This window comes from Falco biarmicus, chromosome 1, assembly GCF_023638135.1.
Source record: "Falco biarmicus isolate bFalBia1 chromosome 1, bFalBia1.pri, whole genome shotgun sequence".
NCBI lineage: Eukaryota > Metazoa > Chordata > Aves > Falconiformes > Falconidae > Falco > Falco biarmicus.
Window position 1 is genome coordinate 60,887,606 of NC_079288.1, and position 21,885 is coordinate 60,909,490.

Genomic DNA, 21,885 nt, shown 5'->3' on the forward strand with positions numbered 1-21,885 from the left:
CATACTGAATGGTATAAGCAGAGAACAGAGATTTAGCAGTCAGTCAGTCATCAATAGCGTCCTGCTCTTAAGCCAAAGTAATGATCACTAGTTTAAAAATGCCTGTGTTTTTTTGCTAAGAGCATGCAGTTCTGATAGGTGAATGCAGGTATGTATATGTGTGTAATTACTCTCATCATGTGCAGCAAAACCAGTTGAACAGCATGTTTATAAAAACTGTCCTTAAGAGCGATTGCCTCTTGAAGGAGCACAGCTCATATAAGAGGAGTGGGACTGTCTCCAGCCAGCCCTGGGAGACGATGCTGAGAGCATATTGAAAAGCTGTCTTCAGCAAAAGCTTGCCAGTTTAACAACTCTGTTCACTGTTCCTATTGCACAGTGGGCTCTTTGACGCAACAGAAAGAGCTGCCTTTTTTTTTTTTTTTTTTTTTGCTTCCTCTTAAATCCGCCTGGCCAATTTAAAGCTTGTGGATATTTCTTCCCCCTCGGGGAAAGCTTATATGAGGATTTTCTTTTTTAACAGTTCATTCCGTGAAACCGTTTTTTTCTTGTTTGCTGTTAGAAAATGTTGGAGCTGAAAAGAAGGCTTTCATTGCAGGTCAGTGTATGAACTCTTGACCAAAGAATTTTACATTTGAGTGTAGCTTTAGCAAGCACTGTCGTTTGGGAGGAAAAAGCAAGTTTACAAGGTTGTATCGTGTGAGCCCATGTGTGCCTACTACTGGAATAGGGATCTTCAGTGACTGAGTTCTGCACAGATGAATTTACAATCTTTCTTTTGTAGACAAATTGACCAAATTAATATTTTACTGTTAATTGAGGTGACATTACAGTTATGTCTGTAGTATTTAATCCCTGAATGTCTCTGCTCCCTCAAAATGCAATAAACTTTACTATGAATTTCAAATACTAAGTTTTTGCCTTTTTCTGTTGCAAGGATTGTCTTTTTGAGTTATAATTATTTTTTTTCCCTTCTTTTCAGCACACTTTACTGCGAAGCATGTTACTCCTGGGCACATTCTGTCTGCAGGGAAGATAGTTATTATTTTGTATTTCTTACACTGCTATCAAGGGATCTGAGAAAGGATGTAGACGTATTGTTAGTGTCTCTGTTCAAGCTGTATTTGAGGTAAGGCAATCTCCTTTGCTTATCTCTGAAATTAGAAAAGTAGATGCAGTATTTCTTTGATTTATAGTTACTAAGATTATCCTGTTGCTGTTTGGTTTTCTTCTTGATAAAAATATGAATGTATTTGTTACAAAGCTGTTCCTTATCTAGGTGATATTTAAAATCCTGTATTTTTATTTCAGCAGTATCTACTAGGTATCTGCATGTTTCTATTAGCTTATATACCCTAGATCAAGGAAAGATAATTTTTGTAATTGCTTTGGTTTTCTCTTCTATTATCAAGTGTGTGAGTGCCCAGGGTAGGCAATTCTTATGCTAACTTTGTAAAACTGAATTACGAATTGTTTCCACTGTGAATCACTTTCCTTGTAAGATGATGACTTATGGTAATGTTTAACTTGAGTAGAATTGTTTTTAAACACATACAGTGCATTTTTTCGTGTATTATTTTTTTTTCAGCACTCCAAAATAAAATAGAAAAATAACAAATCATATCAGACTGTTTATTTCCTTCTTCACTTAATGTTGCCTGTTATGGGAAGTACATAGCTTTTAGAGGTTGAATCATTATTTATGAGGATCAGCACAATTTAAAGGTCCTACTGCAACATTGGCCATATGCAACTGCACTGAAAATGGAATTTGTATGGAATACCACTGTTGGTGAGTTATGATTAGTGCCTGGGGAATTAGAAAATACTACTTCTTGTTTATGTTTCTTTTCAAACAATTTAAGAACTTGCCATTCAGGGGAGATTAATTTTTCTTTTACCCTTTTCTGTAGCAATGGTACAGTTTTTATAATTCCAGATTATGACACATGCTTTCTGTAATTTTACTGTTATTTAAATCTATCTGAGTCTTTTGTGACGTCTCTTAAGAGTGGAAGCATGTTTTAAGGCAGACAAGCTGTACTGCAGGTCCAGAAACTTTATTAATTTAGAAAAATGCTCTAAATCTGTTTTGTCTAGCTCCTCAATCTCTGACACTCTTTGCTGTTTGCAATCAAAATGGTGTTGCCTCCATTCAAGAAACCTGTCTTTTAATGGTTTCTTGAGAGGCTTTTCACTTGGGATGGGGTAGGTAATGGTACAGAGTAGAGTCATGAAGCTACAGTGAACTAATTTTAATTTTACAGAGCAGAAATATTTACTACTATAAGCCTTTATAATACTCAAATTCATTCAAAGGTGGTTTTAAAACCCATTGAGGCTTAAATTTATTTAATCAACATCACACTAAATCTTCTTAGCACTTGCTGTCATCTTATTTTGGGGAGTTATAAATCCATATCCTGTCACAGTGCAAATACACAACTGATATCTGCAACCTGTTTTCTGCTGTCAAAAAAAAAAAAAAAAAAGCTTATTCCCTAGTGCTGAAGTTATCTCAAATTGAATGAGCCTTAAAAAGCTTAAAATTAAGCAGTATAGTAAACTAATGCAGTCTTTATATAACACGTTTTCTTAACACTTTTCTCAACAAATTAGACGCCACTTCCGATCCATCATCACTGGCAGAGGGTGTATTGGGCTACATTCTTTCCCGTCTGATCTCTAGTTTGTGAGGTAGACAGTCCTGCTTCTCAAAGGGAATCTCATGAGTAACACACCATGATGTGTTGACATTTCTACTGGCATTACTTTGTCAGAAAGAATGAATGGGGAAGGAGAAAAAATGATGGGGGTGCCTTCGTGTGTTCTTTGGGATCTTTGGAGTTGAAGCATATGCTGCAATAGCTTACTGGAATCTAGCCTTCGTGCTTACTAACGGTTACTGGAAGGTATTTATTTCTCCTGATGTTTGTGGTGCCAGCTTTCTACCTAGCCAATGTAGCAGAGCTTGTGGCTTGCTGTATTTCTCTTCACATGTTTTAAGCAGTGTCAGGTTAACTGGGTTAACTTGCTTTATTACCCTAGTGACCTGGTCTATGGTTTGCCATACCCTTAGGTAAGGAAAGGCTAGCTGTTGTCTAGTCTAAATTACACACAACTCAAGACAGGTTAAGAGGAAATGCAGTAAGAACTTTATTTGTAACAGTTAATATAGGCAACACAGAAACACTTATGCAAGATACTGACAAAAATCAAAAGGCAAAAGCTAAATCTGTTTATACCTGGCTTGTATTGGAAAGATTTTTACCCCCATCCTACTGATTTGATCCTCTTTTGACAAGATTTTCTTGTTTGTATGTAGCTTAACATTCAGGTCACATCTGTTGGGAAAAAAGCCTCTTCACAAGTGTCTGATGGTTAGTTACCCCTCTAATGAGAGAAAACTCCATCACACCATGTCTTTGGGAGCACCATTTTCTGATTCTTGAGGAACTTCTCATTTCTTACTCAGTCTCTTCTACAAAATTGTTCAGACAGTGCAGTGTTAGTCTTTTGTCCCCAAAACCATTTTGTTTGTGTCCATCCAGACAAGGTGTCATTGTTCTTAATTATTTCATTATTAGAGACTGAAAGGTATCTTTATTGGTGTATGTGTTACCTTCTTATACGTGACTGGTTAGTCAAAAAAGAAGTAAATCTCCTCCCTTTGGGACTTAGTTTTCAGGAAAGAATTCATCATAGTGAACCATATTCTCTACCAATAACTATATTAACATATTCAGTGGTGTGCAGAGCTCTCACTGGCTTTTTCCCGACACTAATACAGAAGATTGGTTGACAGAAGATAGCAGAGCACTGTGTGTTACTTTTTAAACATGGGCCCGCTGAAGAAGGGGACAGGATAGAAGACTTGGGGGGCATAACCTGAACAGTTTAAGGACCAAGGGCTAAAGAGAAATGGATCCGTAGTGCACCTGGCAAATTGTTCTGCTTCTAATTCTTCAGACTGCAACTATTTTACCCAGATTATCTTGTGTGTGTTTTAGACTGTGTGACTGCAGTCTCTGTGAGGGCCTCTCAGCACTGTTATAATATTACTAATAAGGAGTCATGTCTGAAGTCATGTCTTGGTCTGAAGAGGCCTTTGGCAGAGTGCCATGCTGCTGGAGGGCTTGAGTGAACCCCAGTGGTTTTGCTTATTCATGCAATTGAGAGGGACCCTTTCATTGCGACTTGATTGCATTTAGGCTCAAGAATAAAGACTTGGATAAAAATACCACACACTGAGTGTCTCCTACAGCCTCCAAAGAGCTTGACCAGCTCAATGGCAGTTAACATCTGCTTTGGGGAATGCCATGAGCCCGTTGATTAAGCTGAAAGAACTTTATTCCCTGTGTTCTACCTTAGCTGCAGCAAAACATTAAAAGTTAGGGCCTTAGTAGCAGCTTTCCACTTGTTTCAGTTCATTAACTACTCATTTAGGCTGCAGCTATAGGTACTAACTGCTGAGGGGTACAGAAAGCCTGTCTTCTTGTTTCACACCTTCGTTAGGAAACAGACAAAGCAGCCTGATCTTCCAGGAACTGTTTTGGAATTCTTGACTGTGATGTTCTTTGTATGGATGTCTGTTTTTAAATTTCTAGTGACTGGAAGGCATCAGAGAAATGATGAAGCTGTAGAAGCTTTGCAGATTTCTTTTGCTTTTTCTCAGAAGTACTGATTTTGAGTCCATGCTTTGAAGGGTCAGCAGTGCAACCACTTCTAACTATGTTTAACTGCACTGGCTAACAGAGAGGATTGTGGATTATTTACACCTCCTCTGTAGACTGCCAAAGGCAACCCAGACCACATAGCTTCTTGCCTTTACTAGAACCTGTTGAAGAAATACAATATTCAGTTCTGCAAAAGTAGTACTTTTCCTTATACTGAAAGCATTAACTTTTTTTTTTTTAAGGCACAAGCTTACTTCCTCAGTTTTAGAATAGTTACAATTCTGGATTCTATTTTCTGGTTCATCATCAACAGGTTTATAGTTTTTAGGCTAAATATGCTTAACTCTGTTCCATGCCAAGCACTATTAAAGACAATGGGAGTGTTCTTAAAGAGTACATTAGCATTAAACGTTGAGATCTTCATAGAATCATAGAATGGTTTGGGTTGAAAGGGACCTTAAAGATCATGTAGTTCCAAGCCCCCTGCCCACGGCCAGGGAGACCTTCCGCTAGACCAGGTCGCTCTAAGCCCCATCCAGCCTGGCCTTCAACACTTCCAGGAACGGGGCATCCACAGCTGCTCTGGGCAAACTGTCTCACCACCCTCACAGTAAAAAATTTCTTTCTAATACCTAATCTAAATGTACTATCTTCCAGCTGAAAGCCTTTACCCCTTGTCCTATCACTATGTGCCCTTGTAAAAAGTCCCTCTCCAGCTTTCCTGATCCAGCCCTCTGATCATTTTTGTGGCCCTCCTCTGGACCTGCTCCAACAGGTCTATGTCCTTCTTATGTTGGTGGCTGCAGAGCTGAATGCAGTACTCTGCAGTACTCAGTCTGCCCTAAACTGCAAAGTTGCAGTTCTGCTGTCCCATTGAAGCCCTATAGCCATTCTACTAGCTTAATTGGTGGTCTGCTCCCTGCTCAAGAGAAGAGGCTTGCAGGGGTGTTATGAGTGTAGTTCAACTGGATAACTGTATTGCATGAAGTAATGCAGTCATCCAAGTAAGTTCATTTTTGCTAGTGATGTCTGTGAGCTAGATTGGGCAAAATCTAGCAAAGATCATGGGGAGTGGGGGGAACAATAGGAAAAACTGCAGGAAGCTTTCATCTTCAATCGCAGATAGAAGAGGTGATAGATTTCATTTCAAAGTCTGTGCCCGTGATGAAGTGGGTTACCCCTCCATTTACATTAATAGCCATGTCTTCATGTTGCATTGCCTCAATAACAGAGACGTAAAACAGTGACTTGGGCATGGGCATCATCCTCCTATTCAGAAAGAAAAGAATTGCAGAACAGTGGTAGAAACTACTGAAGTGAATTCCTGGGGAAAGAGTATTTTTTTCTAGTTTCTTCTCCATTGTGTGACTGAAAGTGGTCCTGCAATTTACTGGCAAGAAGACATGGAACAATATGCACTCCAACAACCTTGGAACAGTGCACAGATACCCCTGGGAATTGTTTCTACTGGAAAGGGTTGAGGCAGCAATGGGTTTCTGGCTTGCTATTTCTGCAAAAGTTTTTTTTTATAGCTAAAGCTATAAATAGTTGACAGTTCTTAAATTGACTAATCCTCTCTTCCTCTCCAGGATGAGAAACTGGATCAAGATTTTCAAAGCCAAAAGTCTGCAGCCAGATATCCTTATTAATCATCTGTTTGTAACGTTGCTCAGATTTTGAGGGAATTCTTTTACTGTTCCTGTTTTGTGTATGGTGAAAAGACTCATCCAGAGTCTTTCCAGTAGGCCATTGGCAGAACCAGAAGCAAGACTTAAGTCCTCTGCATTTCAGCTCAGAGCTCTGCCTACTAGATTGTATTCTATTGTATGGTTATATTTAGAAATTAGAATCACTTAATTTTCAAAACAGTTGAGCCATCTGTAACTCCATCTGGGTTGGACACGTTTTACTAAGTGATCACTGCTTTTGAAAGTTGGGTTGATAAAAAATTATGAGGTAAAACATTCAAACCACGGAAGTGACTGAATATGCAAAGGGCTCCCAGGCACATGCTTTCACACGTTACTTAGACCAGCACTGGGGGTTACAGGTTTGTGTTTTGCTCACATCTTTTGCTGGGATGTGAAAGGTAAGGAGACATTGTCACTTGTACTGCCATTTCTGTTACCAAGGTGGTACTTCAACTACATCTGGGAGGGCTTACAAGGCAGAACATTTCAGTCTTAAAAATGGGATTTTAGCCCTTACATAATTCAAGAATTTTTCTTAGCATTTCTACCTATGTATTTCTTTCAGAGAAGATAGCTATGAAAGTACTGGCCATGGTGATTATAACAGAATTAGGTAGGTAGTGTTGCATGTGCCAGGGATCAATGGTAATCACTCAGTGTTGGAACAAAGGGACTTCCAGTTATGAAGGGTATATTTTTGGGTTTTACCTTTTATAGCCACCGAACCCCTGATTAGGCTGTTAGATACCAACTCGTCTGGCCCAGAGTATGTCTATATGTGTGTTCTTTGCCTTCATGTATCCTACAGCTGATTTTTTCATTAACATTTAGGATGATCACATAAGTACTGACATCCTTCATAGTGGGAAGCTTTAAGAGTTGTATTGATTTGGAAAGGAGGGGCTTTACTCTGGCACATCAGAGTCTTTCCTATATGCACTTTTAACGTGGAGCCAGTATTCAAGGAAACCATTCTTAATCAGTTAGAATAATCTGAAAATAGAGGTGACAGTTTTGAAACATCCTTTTTACAGGAAGCTTTTTATTATTTAATTTGTGAGAAGGTGAAGCCCCTTGATTTCAGGGAAGAGGTTTTAAATCAACTTTTGGAAAGGTTGTAAAAAGCTGTTAGCAAAATATCCAGTAGTGGTATTGTGAGTCAGGTTACCTGCACCGTTTTTTTCTCATCAGACTGCTATTAAGTAAAAAAATTATCAGAGGGGAATATATAACACATCAGAATATTGACTCAAATCCTAGCAAATTGAAACAGAAATATTTTAGATTGATGCATTGACGAAAGTGGTGGTTACTAGCCTAGAAGCTGATGCAGAAATTTGTTTGAGCCACAGGGATAGAAAACAGCCTAAAGAACATCTCACCTTCCAATTTGCAGGACAGTGTAAGGTGATCCTATGAGATAGAAGTCAGTGCTAAAGTTTTCTCATGGTTAATTGAGCCAAATATATGTATTTATGAATGAATTAATAAGCTATTCCACAAATATCCTAGCTTTCCCTGAGAACCGTTCAGGAAATGAAAAGCACTTATGTAATGTTAAAGGAATGAAAGGAAAATTTCTTAACATTAGGAAGGAATAATAAAGCTTTACTCTAAAATCCTTAGGAACTAACTATACTAAGAAACTAGATCATTGCCAATGTAAAGTACGTGCAAAAGTGTGTTTTGAGAGCACATCTTAGAACGTCTTAAAAGTATTGTAATGGGTCAGTAGCCCTAATTTTTGAATGTGGCCAAAAAAAGTTTGGAACTCTGTGGGCATGTTTGTTAGCATTTATCCAAATGTGGTTTAAATTTCCTTTTTCTCCTTTGGTTCTGGATCTACCTTTCCTATGACAGCTAGGTAGAAGCAGCTGAAGAAGGCTGCTGTAACACCCCTTGTTTACCAGCAGTTCCAGGGAGTGATACACGTGCTGAGAGAACCAGAGCTGTATGGGATGCCTGAATGTGCCCTGTACTCCAGCTGCAGGGAGTATGTGGGAAGCAGACCGCTTCTGTTTCAGCAGAAGCACCTCTTACACTGAGGTGCTAGTTATTCTTGTTTAGCACAGGTGGGCAAGCAAGCCATTTCCAAGGAAAATGTAGGCTTTTTTTAGAGATTTAAGGGAGGCATTGCAGATTTTTTCCAGTAAGTGCAGGGCTGTAATTTTCTTACCTTCTTTGTAGTTCATTTGCTTGAGTTGGTGAAAACAGGCTCATTTGGTGGTAAAGCTTTTTGGGTTTTGTAAGGTAGTTGTCCATTTCTTATGTTCAGATTAGAATCTTTTTAGCTATGTCATAGCTTCAGAGTCCAAGTCAAAGAAACTTGGTTGCCAACTGCTTAGTAATCTTGTAAACCTATTAAACCCCATCAGCAAAAGAGACACAAATGTCTAGATTAGAGTTAGGAATTAAAATTTAACAAATTCTCAGTTTCACATCTTTCTTAGGATGACAACCTGTAAAGAGCTTTTGAAAGGCTTTGCATCTCTGTTGGGACCTTCTGTCATTTTACTGATGTCGTCTTTGTTTTTTACCTCCTATCCTTGATGCTGAGGATTTTACACGTTTGATATAGCACTATGATTTTACTTTCAGGCAACTCCAGCATGCCTTTATGTGGGTCACATATTCCTCCTCCTTCTCTATATTGGTCTAGGATTTCCAACTATTTCCATATTCATTGAGCTCAGTCACTACAGAGCCAATTGAAACAGGCAGGCTGCTCAATGTCTTTTCCACTCCAGGAGTAATTTAATCTGGGAGTGTGTGCATTATTTTTTCAGAGTTGAGCCGTGTGTGCCAGGTGATCTGCAGTGGAGAGCAGCATCGTTATTAAAGAGGCTTAGGCACTTCATGCCGTTTTTGTCCTTCTGCAACTTGTGCAGCTAACGGTACTGTCTTGATGTTTTTTCTAATATGCATGATTTGAATGTAATCAGTTAGAGGAGATGTAGAAAAGAGGGTGGGGCTGTATTTATATTGTATAAGATTGAGTTTCAAAGCCGTTGGGTCCTGTGAGTTCCTTAATCGCTGCCTGACTTGTTTTACAGAAGTGCTGTTACTCACAGAGCAGGTTAAGTCTATTTCTTTAGTTTCCCTTTGGGGTCATCCTAGAGTTAAAAAAATCTTTAATGGAAGCTAGATATTGGTACATTCCCACAGAAATATTTCAACTTTCATAAAACAGCAAGGGAGAGAATTTGGCTGTGAGGAATAAATCTTCAAGGAGTCTTTGCATCCATTATAATCTTCGTCTTGGTTGACTAATATGCTCTTCTCCAGACAACCAGAGAGAGTAGGTGAGCCTTGGGTGTTAGGAAACATTAGGTTCATGAGAATCTCCTTCCGCTGGAAGGGCTAACTGGGTGCCCTTTGATATCAAAGGGAGTCCAAGGGAAGGGTAAACTCTTTTCCAGAGTTACCAAGAAAGGAGAGAAGGTGGAGGTGAGACAGATCACGGAGTCCTGGTGTGATAAATATCTGTGCTGTGCTAATTTCTTGCTGCTGAGCATTATTATATAGGTGAACATCAGCTTGAGGTGACTACATTTTTCTTTGGAGTCCCTGGGCCAGACTGTGAGCTGATGAGCGTGATTTCATGCAGATGGAATTGCACTTAGTCCACTGAGCATCACCTGATGTCACACTGCAAAACTGTTCTCCTTAATAAGACTTTCCTGCTGCTTCTTTTTAAGAGTTTTGTTTTCACCATTTTGTCTTTTGTTGTTTTGTTTTTTTTTAAAAAAATATATAGATATTTCTATCTGTGAATTAGAACCAAATTGTGTCCACAGTTCCTCTCAGCTGAGTGTGCACCACCACTAAGGTGATTCATGATAAAATTATCTGACTCTTGAAGAAATCTAACTGACATTTTAACCTTTACAGTGGCATGTTAAAAGTTTTCATGTTGCTATAGGCCTATTTAGTTTTTTGTTTTCTCGCTGCAGCTGTCATGGACAACTCCAGTCTTGGCACTTTTCCCTCCCTTCATGTTTGAAGTAAATAGGCTTTTTTCAATTAATGTCTATGATAATGTACCCCGTGGGGAGGAAAAAAAACCCACCATCTGGAGGATTCTGGTATTTCACATTGAGATTTTTTGAGAATTGGTATTTAGCATATTAATACCGATGCTAACTCTTACACTGCTAGGGTTAGATTTGGATTATCAAATTCCAGATGCCTTTAAGTTCAATGTTTAGTTAAAGTTCCTTGACTGGGTTTCCATGACAGTCAGTGAAGAGAAGAAGCCACAGAGAGTGATTTAATCTTCAGTACATATCCACTTCTGATTTCTTTCAATATCTTATCTAAATGCATAATTACAGTGTGCATCATCATTATTGTCTTTGCTACAGTTGAAAATATCAAGACAGTGAAAATGATTTGCACAAGATCATACTGCCATCAGAAAGGAGACTTTGCTTGCACACACTGGTGTTCAGTCCCGTAACATAATGATGTATATATCTCTGTCATCTACAAATTGATCAGCACTGTCTTTCAGACCAGTTTACAGACCCTTTTGCCCTGGGAAAGGCACTGGAACCTGCACATGGTGACCTAGAAAGTACAGTAGTGTTTTGGAAAGCTCTGGTGTGCTGCATGCTAGTCACCTCAATGCAGTGAGAGCACTTTTGCTCTCCCTTACGATATCCTTTAGTGTTTACTTGCATGGAGCTTAGTTCCAAGTGTGAGGGGATGTAGTATGCTCACTGAATGACACAGGTCTTGCTCCTAAGCTTATGGTATGCACTTTCTAATAAACTTTTGGTCTTTTCTATTGAACTGATTTGTACGGTCCATAGTAGCTCAAGGCAAGCATTTCAGATCTCTTGGGACTGAAGCAAGAAAACATTGAAGTGTGTTTTTTATCTGAAGTGAGAAAAGCAGGCAAGAATTACTCACAACTCTTCACTGATGCTTTCTCCATTACTTGTGGCAGTTTCCTTTGAGTTATTCCTATTTTCTGGTTAAATCTTTAATTGTTTTCCTCAGTACACTGTCTTTTTCTTAATTTTGATCTGGTTTTTTGGTTGTATTGTATCTTGCTGGTGATCCAGATTAAAATGAACCCTTCACTTAGGCTATTCAAAAGTGTGTTTCAAGATAGAGGGGAAGAATTTCCAAACTGCATTGTTATTTTTCAGATCAGAAAGCAGCTAGGACATCAAAACTCATCAGCAGAGAAGGCTTTTTGCAATTCACAGGGGAAAACCAGCTGATGTCTCTGTGTTGTGATACATAAGTCAAAATTAAGGCCTGAGTCTGCATTTGGTTCCACATAGTCTGTAGTTAGAACTGGATTTTAGCCAGTCTCCCAGGCTAAAACTGACATGAAGCTACTTTTGCTTTAATGTAGCAGAGTCTCAAAATAGCTCTCTTAAAATTAATCCAGACCGTGGCTCATTTGATACAGGAGATAACACAGGAGTGAAAAGCTTTGGTCTTGACCAGTGCATAATTCATCTAAGTCTAGGATGCCAGGCTGGATTGCGATATCACCATTGTGATATGTTGACACCATTGTCAGTACTGCACTTTGTGTTCTCATGTCTTGAATAATTCTATTTAATGCTGAGAAATGTCAACTTTTACTGAAATCCAATTTTCTGTTAGGTCCCAGTGTTTGAAGTTTGACTCCTGCTGAGACAGGACAGAGGGCGGTTGTATGTCAGTATTATGTCAGCCTTTTTAGTACTCCATACTTTGTGTCCTCATAACTGTCTCCAGGACACAATCTCTCATGCTGAACATCTGCGTTGGTCCAGATTTTCACCAAGTGGATAGCCTCCCTTTTAAGCAGGTCTAAATCATGATGCACCACAATAATTTTCATCCTTCCTGCAGCACTTCAACATGCGCAGTCTTGACAGCCTGTACTTTGTGTCTCTTTCCAGGATTCATTTGACATCTCTTTTTTCCTCTGTCTAGATGTTTGATTAACAGTTTACGTAACTGTACTGTGATGCTAATTGCATTATCCATGAGTAATATAAGACATGCAGACTGACATTTGATTTTCAGCGGTATAGTAACTGGGGAAGAGATCTGCTGCATCTGCACAAATATTCAGATGCAACATATATTGTCATACGTTACCGTTGTAATTTGTGCAAAGATAGGCTGAAAAGTTTCTGAAAGTTGGGAAATAATAATCAGTTCCTATGAAGTGATGGTGGGCTGCTCAGCAAAGCAGGTATGTGGCAGGGACCTGAAGTCCCACACTGTGGAAGGAAACAGAATGAGGCTGACACAGACCAGAGAGGTAACACTGATAATATATAAGGAACTGGGAGGTTCCTCTTCAGTTCCTGGAGAGGAATCTGGGTTCAATGTTTTTAGGGATGGTTCTTGTTCCCAGATGTCCCAGGAGCTCAGTTAGGAGTCCAGAGTGATGAGTTGATGTTGGCTTTTGGTCACCAAGTAAGTGCAAATCCATGCCAGAGAATTCCTCAGAAAATGATTCTTCCAGATGGCTTGTGGGAGATATCTAGGCTATATTTTGACCTTATCTTTCAGGCTCTCTCGCTGCTCACCATGGCAATAAGAACATAAGTGGGGAAATGCTGGTAAATGGTGGTAAATAAACACTGATACCTTTGATTCAACAGCATCACTGGACAGATGGCTGATTCCCTTAAGCACAAAGCTGTGGGTCTGGGGAAGGAGGCAGAACATTCAGAAGTGTATGGGGATACAGAAAACCAGATAGCAACTAAGGTCAGAGAGAAGGGCTAAGCTTTGTAAGATGAAGATATGTTGGGATGTGTCTTTTTTGACACTTGTGTTTTTTCTGCCCTTGGCTTCTTAAGTTTCTGTGAACAAATAAAAGATGTTCATTTTCTGATGTAGCTTGGCTGAGTCACTCCATTTCATAACAGTCACAAGTGCCCAGAAAGTTTGTTGTAGCTGGATTCAGGCCCATTGGGACTTGCTGAGATAAATATACTTGGTGGAAAGAGGGGTGCTAAGAGCTTCCTAACCCAGCCTACCTTTGGGAAGAGCAAAAGCTGAGAGTCCCTTGCTGGTACAGACCGCACAGGGAAAATAGGAGAGTCACTTGAGTAAGGCTCCCAGTCCGCTCCTCACTCCTTCATGAGAAGAGGTATGATTCTGGTCCAGGCCCTGTGGTGCTCTGTAAGGTTCTCTCAGTGTTCTCTGCAGATATGTATGTCTTGAACACATGGGTTGTTTGTTTTTTTCCCCTGCAAACACACTTCAGAATCCAAGCCAGCTGCTACAGCTCCTCTTCAAAACCGCTTCAAACCATGTTGAGGTTTTGTATCTCTTCGTAGCTGCAAACCTACTCACAGCCAATTTCTTCATATTGCAAGATTTTTTTAGCAACAACATGATTCTAAGTGGTTCCCACAGACACCCTCATCTTTTTTCTCTACTTGTTTACTTCTCACTTCTTCCTTTTAAACACATTTTTTCCATCCCTTCAGCAAAGCAAAGGGAATTGTGTGTCCCCAACTCCAATATATCAGTGCTAATGGCCAGACTGGGAGGAATGCTTGAGGACAGCCCAATCTACAATTTAACCAAGTCCCTTCTGTTTCCTGGAACAGAGGTTTCAGGTTGGAGCATGTGGTTTGTGTTTTCACAAGCATGCAGCTGGTTTGCACGCATGCGGTCAGAGCATTCAGCACCTGAAAATCAGAGCCTGTAAACAACCTGCCACATTAGGAAATCTAGGCTGTGCTACCTGTTTACTTTGAGTATAAATGTCATCTTAGCAGGCAATCCATCTCCTCTCTTGCATACACAAAGTTTGTAATTCCTGAGCTTAAATGGCATAGGCTTGGTAATGAATTTTAAAGTTTGTGTTTCTGTTCTTTGATGACTGTGTGCATGTAATGGAAAGGCACAAAGCAAGTTGGTCTTCTTTGACGCTGCTTTCAGATGTCCTGTTACAGTGTATGTGTTGAGCTAATCGGAGGAACTTGACATTTTGATATTGAATAGATTAATTAAAAGAGGAAAAAAAAAGGTTATTGTATCTTTCAATGAAGTTAGGGCATGGACTGGTCTAAATAACAGTGCCTGGCTGTGGCATTTTGTCAGATGGTCTACTTGCAATGCTCATTAATAGCAGTTACTACTACTGGACTGACACAATACTTTACAAATGATCAGTGCCTGAAAAACAGATTGAGATTTGGCAGTTAATACTATTCTAAGCCTTGGAAACAACTTCAATAAATTTTTCCTTTAAAATGAAACTAAAACTTCCACAATAAATCATCATGACATTAGTAATAATTTTTCCATTTAACTCATACGTTGATACGCTCTTTATTTTTTCTTCCAAGTGGTTTGGGAAATAAGATGAATCCAAAGCGTCCTGATGCCTGATTAGATTGATGGCATTCCAGAATAAATGGGGAAAATTATTGAGAAAGTTCATTTTTACAGGAAAAAAATAGCAAAGGGTAACTACATGTATCCAGGTATAAGGCTCTGAAAATAATTTTCATGTTGTCTGCTGTGCCTTTGAAATCTACTTAGGAGGCATAAAATCTGAGGTGCAAAAAGGTTTGCTTTCTATCACTACAGCTAGCTTTGTTTTCAGTAGGAAATTATAATTTGTAAATTCTTTCTCATTCAATTTATCAGGAATTACTGAAGTCATCTGCGTGACTTCCTCATGTTATCTGACAAGTGTTAATAAGGTGTAGTGCCGGCATTCTTTACGTTGTTTCTTTGAATAGCGTAGAGTTGCTTTGTCCAGTGTATTTTATCTACAGCACATGGAAGTGTTACAGTAGAGCTAGTGCTACCTATTACAAACGTTCCTCTCTAAGTATTATGCCATCGTTACCTTAACCCCTTGGTGAACTTCCCTTTTCCAAAGGAAAACATTTCCAGTGAGCGTCCCAGTAATATCCTTTTTGTGGGATGACTTTTTTTTCCTTACATGTTTTCCATGTCTCTAATGAAATGCAGATTCTAGCTCTGCTTTCACGTTACACCATCTCCTTTTAGCAAGTCCTTTGTTTCAAGCAGGCTGACTGTGCAGTGTGTTAGTTGTGTGAGAAACCTCATCTACTTATACCATTGCTACACTGGTGAAAAAAGTGGTGTCCTTTAGACCTCTTTCTCAGTGCAATACAGTGTTTCTCAGCTGAGATTGATCAGGTGGTTTTAACACCAGGAAATGGGCGTGTCTTTAAAAATCACAGGCTTTTGGTGTAGAAAGTTTTGAAACTGAACAAGCTGGGCTGTCCTCTGCAGGTATTGTGGAAGCATTTTCTGGTCAATTCATGATTTTTTTGACAGCTTTGCAGACTACAGTGAAGCCGGAGAAGCCACCTGTTTAATGAATATAGCCTGTGTTCTGCAGCATTGTGCCAAAATGTGGATTTGGGCTGAGGGAGGGCTAGGTTTTGCCAGTGCTTTGGAGCATGAGCAGTTGAACTTTGTTTATATCTTTGCAGGCCATCAAGTGTGCTGCTAAGAAATGCTCTATTGCATGAGCCTCTAGTGGGGTATGTTCTCAGGAAATGACTCTTAATTACTGTGGAAAAGGAGGCTGCCTAAAAGCAAGTCTTCCTACCCATTACAGTGAGTTGTCTCTACTTTTGCCTCCCTTTGGCTGGATATTAGGGACCCATATCTGGAGGGACCTCCATGTGCAGTTCAGCATTGGATGAAGCTGCTCCTCTTGCCTCCCTTTAGACTGTGAATCCTTTTTTTCCTGTGCTGATGGAAGGGCCCATCCTATAACTGCACCTGGAGTTTTTCTCTGTAGCTGTACTCCTTGAATCAGTTTTGCACTTAAAAAGAAGAGTGTGCTTGGAGGGAGTGAATTCTTGGGGCATCTCCTCTGGAAGTCAAGGAGTGGGTAAAGCATCCACCCAGCAAAAGGTACACACATCAAAATAGTGATCCTGAGGGCATGCACTTTTTAAAAGAAAGAAATGCAAAATGATGCTGTGAGATCCTGACAAGGTGTTTGCCTCACATCTGCCTCTCAAATTCCTTCTCTCTGCCCCGTGTGACAGATTCATGTGAAATTCCAGATATGCCAACAGCTGAGGAACCTCGCTGTGTAGGTGCAGTATGTGCACAGTATGTAGTTTTAGGCTCCTAATTTTGAAGGCTAAGGTGAAATTCCGGAGGAGTCCTAATTTCAAGGTATTTACTGTTTTCTTACTCTTTTTCCTCTGGGCTGGAGCTATAGTTTGTACCATGTTTAAACTTTCTGGGCTGATTGCCAGCCCTAATATGTTGTTTCAGTAGACCAGGCAGGCTGGTAATACTAGGGCCTCTGAAACAGCCTGTGCATCTGTTAGGGAGAATGAAGCAGCCGTGGGCCTCTATCTGATATTTGGTGCCTTGCTGTCACAACAGGCCCACTGTGGGCCCAACTGGACCTGATTTCCACTGTGCAAAGTGTTGAACAGTAAGCAACATCATTGTTCTGGTGAGGTTTACCATGCAGAGATACAAAATGGGTAGAAATAAGACCTAAAGAGTGGTCAGAGAGTGCTAGGAATCTGCCTAGCTTTCATCTGGAGCAGACCCCACTGCCTGGGAGCCTAGCTGTTCTGAAGGGAATATAGCAAGACCCCATGTGGAGCAGTTGGCTCTGACATCACTGATAATTATGGCAATATTTGCTACTTGAAGCTGGGACTAAATGGCTTTATTTAACCATTCGTTTACAATAGATTCTCAACATCTTTTTCTTTCATCCACAGATTACTTTTATATCCATATGCCACATTTTGCTGTTCTAACAGCTTCTCAAAGGATTGCTATTTTTAGACCTGTAATAATGGAAGTATGCAGGACTCCTCAGTTAGCAAGCAGCTTGTTAACTCAGATTAGTGCCTGGTTCTTGCATTTCTTATATTTCAATTCAGCTATATATTTTGAGGTAGAATATCTGGAACAAAGCAGAAGCAGGTGTATAAAACCAAAAGGGAGGTTAAGAACATCTGGGTTTCGTTATATTCTTTCCCTTTTCTGAGTGCATCTTGGGTGTGTTGGACTCAACTGGAGACGTACTGTACTGTTGCACTGCACAGGCTGTGTGATGTCCAGTAATCCTTACAAGTGGCTGAAGTCAGAAATAAAATGAATAAACAGTAGGACACTGGATTGGTTTTACAGGAGGCAAGTCAGTGTGTCAAAGTTATCAGGAGGGTTCCCACTTCCTGGCATGTTCCGTCTGTTGAGCTGTGGTCTTCTGCAGGAATGAATATGCTGTAATTATGTAAAATAAGTTGGTTGGCTTTAGTACAATGATGCTTATGCAGAACGCTTCAGTGAAATAATCATGTGCAATAGGTGGTCTGGGGGAGCATTTGCCTCCCAGCCATCTATAGGCATCTGGCAAGCTAGTTGGTTAAGTCAAGCAGGTAAATTCCTTGGGCTCACAGCAGGAATGTGGTTCTTGCTGTATATAGATGGAGTTGGAGAGATAATTCAGTAGCTAAGTGCAGGAGCCTGACCTCAGGTAATGTGAGCAGATCTGTCACTTACAGTAAACAAGGGAGAGTTCTGCCTATGATTGTATCCTTGGCCCAGTGGGGTTATCTGTAAGATAATTGTTCTTTGAAATTTCCAGTTATTTTTGAGGGACTATGCTTTTCTTTGTCCTTTTTGACTGCAACTTAACAGAACCAACTGAAGTACTAATCAAGAAGAGCAGCTGTTAGAAATGGTTGTCTCCCTTCAGAAACAGCTAATAGTAGTACCTAAACAGCTAGAACTGTGTGGCTTCTCTGACAAGGGAGGAGATGGTAGAATACCAATTTGAAGCAGTGGACGGTCAAAACCATGTTAAAAATTCAAAGGAGTAATGAAGAAATGTAACGTTTCCCAAACAGGACATTGTTTCTTGTGCTTGCCTGTTATAAAATGCAAACTTATGCTTAGGGAATAGGTTGATCGTCAAAATTACAAAGGTTAGAAATATTTCTCTGCTCTACAAGATTTTTCCACACTTTCCGAAGCACTTGGTATCTTTTATGAGAGGAAATGTAGACCATTAAATGGATGGCTGATCTGATCTGCTCTTCAAGGAACTTCTCTTACCTATATTTTCCTTTAAAAACACAGTGATTTTCATCAACTTCTACATTACTGATGAGTTGTTTGTCATGCTTTCAGTGCAAAGTCAAGCAGAGTTTGTTGCCAAGGGTACATACCAGAGGAGAGAATTAAACCACCGCAATCCCCCTATGCATGCTCTTACCTAGCACTTAAAAATTCCCTTTCTATGGGAGTTTTGTTTATTTCAGTTATGAGTTGCCTTTTTTCACTTGTTCAACGTCCACATGCTGACACCATTTGCTTATATGTCATTCTTTCCTATAGGATCTTTTAGCTGCTTTTTTCCAACCAATATTTTCTACCAACAGTTGTTTTCCTTCCTCTTTTAGGCAAGAAAGTGTTAAATTCTCTTGTTATTTGTTCTGAAGATGCTAGTTCTGGAAAACTGCCCGTTAAATTGACTGCAGCTAGGGAAAGGAGATGCTTTCCCATCAACAGGAGAACGATTATTCTTTTAGGGACCATTGGAATACTTCTAGTGAGACATTCTGTTCCTGTTTCTGGTAGCCCTTGTTGAACTAATTCTGTGATAACAGAACAACATACAGAAAGAAGCTGGTGGAGGGGTAATGATAAAACAAATATAGGTTTCACCCAGTTTATATTGAATCCTTCAGGTATTTCATTAGTGTGACAGGGTTTACATCTGTGATGTTTGAGACTGCAGAAACTTTATTTATTCAGCTGAGCGTTACAGCTTATTAACAATTAAATCACTAGGAGTAATCGGTTATAAGATCTTAGACCTGTAATCCAGAATGTGTTGCTTAATTACAGTAAACCCTTCAGAGAAGTTAATGGGACAATGTACACTTGTAAGAAACTACAGAAACAGCTGCATTTCCTTTTCCACAGGTTAGAAGACAGGCAGACTAGAGGACATTGGCTTGGGGGTGGGAATATGTTCCTCTGAGTTAAACTGCCATGGGTTCTCATTGAAAGTTGTATGATTTTAATATTCTGCAGAAAACTCTATAAAAAGGAGGGGAAGGGAAAAATCTGTAAAGGCACAGCAGCAATTTCTTCTCTTTATTTCATTAGCTTGAGTAGCACACTTTCTAGCCAATCTTTGTTAAAATAAAACATGCTATCATTTGCAGGAAGGTTTCCATATGAACAGAAAAAAAGGCTCAGTAGCATGAAGCTTCATCTCATAAGGAAATCCCTTTTCTTCAAATATTCTGGTAGGTTGTGAGAATTACACTTTTTTTTTCTATTCCTGTTTTCTGAAAAGCTTTATAAATGCACCTTATATCAGGAAACTTTTTTTTTTTTTTTAGAAAAGATGAGCTATCCTAATTAAACAAAAAGAAGTTGGGTTTACATCAACTTTGATACATGACTTGTTAAATCAAACCAAGCCAGATCCCATTGTTGTACAATAAGAAAAAAAAATGTTATAGTCTAACGGTGTGTGTTATTTCATAACTTTGCATGAAACATGCTTCGCTTCTGATTGAAGCCTGAAGTTGTTGTTTTAAGAGATAGGCTCTTTGGAACCTTTCAGGAAATGCTGACCTGACTGCGGGGTGTACTCCTCCTGTGTAACAAAAGGGGGGAAAAAAGATAGCTTTTACTGGCAAGGGAAACTGGCTTTACTTATGTCATCAATCAGCTCTGTGTTAGAGAACCAGGATGCCTCTTGTATGAACTGTTAACACTTAACACATTTCTAGCTGAATGGTTGGCTGGTTTTTAAGAGCTATTGACAACTATGCAATAACTGCAATTAAAATTCCATAATAAACTACAGTTTTAATCCCAAATACTAATCAAGTTCGGTGAGAGAACTGAAATTTCTTGATGACCAATGAGAACTGAAATTATCTTTATGGCTGTAAATTAATATATCAGACAGCTGTAAATCAGTATATCAGACTACTTGTTTGAATTGAGGTATTTTATAAAGAAATTGGAAGCATAGATCCTATTTTCAATATGATTTGAAGATCAGAGATGAAATCTTAGAAACTGAAGTAACTGTGAGCAGGTGTCTCATTAACACTTGACAATGTGGCTTGGATTACTTAAAGATATAGAAATGTGATGACATTTGAAGTAAAATTTAAAACGTATTTTTTCTTATAGCCATTTGACCGAAAGTGGTGTTTTCTGTGGGCCTATGTGCATTCTGGCATTTTCAAAGAAACCCAGAAAAACCTGACATGAAGTGGAAAGTTGAAGCACTGTGATTTCTTAAGTTAAAACAAAGTAGGCATTCTCCATGTATTGAAATATTTTATTTAAAAACAGATCCTTATAAGTGATAGAGTATCTTACAAAGATAAACATCTTAATTCTGTTGAAATGAATAGACCTAAGTGAAACTTTGTCGATAGCTGTGCTTAGCAAGATAGTGCTTTACTTTTTTGTTGTCTGGAGGGCTTTTTTCAATTCCTTTTTGGAAGAAGAATTTCATGGTCAAGTAGACAGACTGTATAATATTAAATATACAAAACCTTCCTGTCGTTTTCCCCTCTGCATGGACCTTTTCTGTAAGAGACTTTGCCGTGATTTGTCTTTTCAAGTTCCCATAATAAAGCATTGGCTAGTTTAATGATGAAAGTGAAGTTAGTGAGATTCAAATATTGTGAGCCTAATGGAATAATGGAAAAGATATTTGGAAACTTTCTCTAGAAAGAGAAAGGCTGTTGTACTGAAACAACTAAAAAAGCTTGGGCTTTTCAAAGAACTGCTAGGAGACAATATCTAATTGGGCTTTTCAAAGAACTGCTAGGAGACAAAAATATCTAGAGATAATTTTTTCTGATATATCAAGGAAATTCTAGGCTTTTGACCAAAACCACATATCAAAACAGTGGTGATGAACTAAACGGGACTGTGGCATGTGTTGTTTCGTAGTAAGCGCTAACCTGGAGGAGGAAGGAAATGGGGGCTGAGTCAGGGGACTAGCCTCTTCCTGTGGATGAGTACAGACCAGATTGATAGGGAAATGCAGATCAGCAGAGCTTGGGGGTTGGTATGTGAGCTATGAGAGCTGTTAATGCTGCATGTTTTAGAACTGTGTGTGGAGCTTGGGTAACCTGTCTCAATACTGAACCAGGCTGGTTATTTTCTAATTTCCTGGTTGTTTGTACCTGAAACTTGATTTTCTTGAACAGTACTTGGTCAGCAATATTAGTCACTACGCTAATAATTCTTGCTCAGCCTGGATAACATACCAAACCCTTTATAGCTTGTCTACCAAGATGTTTTTTCACTTGTCCCCTTTGCTCTTATTTATTTGAAGCACTGTCTTGATACCACTGCTACCCAGCAAATTTCATTTGAAGTACAGGGAGCACAAAATTTTGGACTGTGCATTACCATGAGAATATAACGTTAGACTTGTGGGAGCCAGATGTCTCACCTCAGTTCCCACGTGCTGGACCTCAGGAGGGAGGAAACCTCCTCTGCTGTCAACTCTGATGGAGTTAATGACA

General features: G+C 39.3%; 1 protein-coding gene across 6 annotated transcripts in view; it reads left to right on the forward strand.

Moving 5' to 3' along the window:
- Positions 1-452: 452 nt before the first annotated feature.
- Positions 453-21,885, forward strand: part of CSGALNACT1 (chondroitin sulfate N-acetylgalactosaminyltransferase 1) — a 47,457-nt gene continuing 26,024 nt past the window's right edge. For 4 of the 6 annotated variants that reach the window (XM_056333659.1, XM_056333615.1, XM_056333621.1 and 1 more), the window contains exons 1-3: positions 453-598; positions 983-1,129; positions 19,543-19,626. The gene's annotated coding sequence lies outside the window, so the exon portion shown is untranslated. The remainder of the gene's footprint in view (positions 599-982; positions 1,130-19,542; positions 19,627-21,885) is intronic. The other 2 variants (XM_056333641.1, XM_056333649.1) reach the window with 1 other exon arrangement.